Source organism: Myotis brandtii, unplaced genomic scaffold (genome assembly GCF_000412655.1).
Source record: "Myotis brandtii unplaced genomic scaffold, ASM41265v1 scaffold199, whole genome shotgun sequence".
In the NCBI taxonomy this organism is placed as follows: domain Eukaryota; kingdom Metazoa; phylum Chordata; class Mammalia; order Chiroptera; family Vespertilionidae; genus Myotis; species Myotis brandtii.
The window spans coordinates 596,674-599,801 of NW_005357414.1; the positions used below are offsets into that span (position 1 = coordinate 596,674).

At 48.2% G+C, this 3,128-nt stretch overlaps 1 protein-coding gene and 1 pseudogene across 3 annotated transcripts in view; both read right to left on the reverse strand.

The window, feature by feature from the left end:
• PAK3 (p21 protein (Cdc42/Rac)-activated kinase 3) overlaps positions 1-3,128 on the reverse strand; it is a 397,698-nt gene that overhangs the window by 244,089 nt on the left and 150,481 nt on the right. The window lies entirely within an intron of this gene.
• On the reverse strand, positions 1,018-2,202 carry LOC102238661 (annotated as a pseudogene).

The window sequence follows — 3,128 nt, forward strand, 5'->3', positions numbered from 1 at the left end:
TATTAGCAGGATTTCTATCCCAATTAAACTCTAATTCTTAGCTCTCAACAGTCTGGACAAACTGCCCTTCACTGTCTCCAAAGTTTCTTATTCGTCACTATCCTATTTTCATTTTTTTTTTGAGTTCAGTGTTTTCTATCACATCAGTATCAACGTACCATACAAAATCCACTTGTCAGCCTAGCTGGGCAGGCAGGAGGGGGTTCCATGGCAGCATAGAAAACCGGGATTCTTGTGCCAAAAGAGGAGAAAATGGGTTTACAGTAAAGGAAACAAAATCAGAACCCAACATGATCAAGGAAAAGCATTGAAACTGTATCGAGCGGAGGTGCTGTGGGCAGCAGTGCATCTCGGCTGGCCCGGCAGTACCTGCAGCAGACTCGGTTCCTGGGAAGCCCAGCTCTTGAGGTTATTTTTAATAATTTTGCTTTTGGGGGAGGACGGCTTCTGGGCAGCAGCTCCATGTGGGGGTAACCGGTACGGGTTTCACTTCAGGGTTTTGAGGGGAAGTTGGGTCTGTGGGGTGGGACCCACCCGGCCCCAAACGTCACAGCTGAGGTTCTTGGAAGTGGCCCAGCGAAGTTCCTTCCTGCCTTCTTCCTGCCCTGACCCCAGGTCTATGGCTTAAAAATCAGGGCACCAGACTGGGGCTGAGCACCCCAGGGGCCTTTGTAAACATGGCAGGTACAGGCAGGGGAAGCTTAGGGGAACTGTAGGAACTGGTGGGGGCAGCCAGAGCCAGGGGAGGGCAGTGCCCATGGGGAAAAGAGGCATGAGGTGGAGGAGGTATGCTCCTCTAACAGAGACTTAGAGGTACAGAGACTAAGAGAGACAGAAGAGAGGACATTGGAAGTATAAAGAGTGACAGGAAGAGAGAGACTCAGAGAAAGCAAGAGAGAGATTGAGACAGAGAAAGATTCACAAAGAAGAGAGACAGACAGACAAAAAGATGGAGTCCTTCTCTGTATGAGTCAGTGGGCTATGTGTGTGTGTGTGGGCGGGGGCAGAGCCCGGGGCTCACACGGGATGTGCCAGTGTGATAGTAAGTGCATCGTTGTGTTGCACGAGGGAGATGTGCTGGCAATGCAGCACCAGCTCCTTCAGAGACCCTTGGATTGTAGGGCTCCACAAAACCCAAGCAAGTGGCCGTGCGGTAGATGACACAGTGCTTGGTATTGCTGTCCACCACCACAGAGCAGGCATAGCAGCCCTGCTGGCTGCTCTCACGGATGAGGAAGGTACCATCCCGCTTGCCGTTCAGCATTTCCTCAGTCTGCGTGCGGTTGATCTTGCCCACATACCAGGTTCGTTCCTCATGGTGGGAGACGTCATCCTCATCCTCCATCAGTGCATACTGGTCTTCAGTCTCATTTCTGATTCCCAACCACTTGTTGATTTTCTTTTGCCGGGCGCCTTTCTGGGTGAGCCATACCAGGTACTGGTCTCAGATCTTGTGCAGCTGCATGAGGTCTGGCTTCAGGCTGTTCATACGCTTATCAATCGCCTGGTTGTACAAGGCCTGTGTTTGCAGTTCCTGTTCCAGCTTCGTGCAGCTCTCGTGGATCTCAGTGATGTGAGATTTGAGCCGTTCTGAGTTCAGCAGGATCCTCTGCATCTCTTTTTCATTGCCCTCACACGGGAAGCGCTCCAGATACTCCTTGCTGAACTTCTCTTGAGTCTGGTCCTGCTCTTTGAAGATTTTGATGGTTTCATTGAAGGCTTATATTGAGGTGCGCTTCATTTGCAGTTCCTGGGAGGTGCATGTGTACTCCTCGTAGAGCTGGTCGTACTCCCCGCTCTTGTCCTCTGCTTCAAACCAAAGTAACAAACAAATCATTTCCCACCAGAAGTCACGTCCAAATACTGCAAGACTGAGGACTATAGGGCTGACTATGTACATGCGCTCACGTTCTAGCCATAGGCGCCCAGGTGTCCTCCAAAATCCCACAATCCTCTGGTCCCATACTTCCAGTTTTTCTAGCCCCTCCTTAAATGGTGTTTCCTTCAGGGCCTCTAGTTGGAGAGGATTTTTCTGTTCTTTGATGTTGATATCTGTGTACTATTTGGAATCAGTGAAGTTTCGGGAGTACTGCTGCTGCCATGAACATGTCGGTACCAAGCAGACTCATGAAATAACTGCCCATTCAGTCCACAGCTGGCGCTGTCCTGGTTCACAATGAGAAAGGTACTGTGCTGCACCATTTCCAATTGGATCTTCCTCTTCCTCCCCAGCACACTCCAAACCTACTCCTGGCTGACCACCCCAAACCCACAGACCCTTAAGACCTTCCCCTCTATTTTTCTACTTTCTCCCATCACACTCGCATCCTACTGCATTGCCTAGGGGCACTCCTAACCGCTCCCTGGGGGTTGGTGCCAGCCTGAGTGAGTGGCCGTGGTGTTCTAGTCTCTGGTCATTCTGGTTGTTCTGGTAGCTGGCTTTATATATATATTGAGTGGCCAGATTATTATGACCACAGGACGTTTGTAGGCAAATTAGCTATAATTTTGCGCTGAAGTTGCTAGAGGGCCAGACCATTATAAATAGGGAAGCAGGTTATTTACGACAGTAGAAGTGAGTTTTTTCTGAAGATATGGGTAAACAATGCGATTTAACAGCCTTTGAACGTGGGATATATATGAACGTGAGTGGCCAGATTATTATGACCACAGGACGTTTGTAGGCAAATTAGCTATAATTTTGCGCTGAAGTTGCTAGAGGGCCAGACCATTATAAATAGGGAAGCAGGTTATTTACGACAGTAGAAGTGAGTTTTTTCTGAAGATATGGGTAAACAATGCGATTTAACAGCCTTTGAACGTGGGATATATATGAACGTGAGTGGCCAGATTATTATGACCACAGGACGTTTGTAGGCAAATTAGCTATAATTTTGCGCTGAAGTTGCTAGAGGGCCAGACCATTATAAATAGGGAAGCAGGTTATTTACGACAGTAGAAGTGAGTTTTTTCTGAAGATATGGGTAAACAATGCGATTTAACAGCCTTTGAACGTGGGATATATATGAACGTGAGTGGCCAGATTATTATGACCACAGGACGTTTGTAGGCAAATTAGCTATAATTTTGCGCTGAAGTTGCTAGAGGGCCAGACCATTATAAATAGG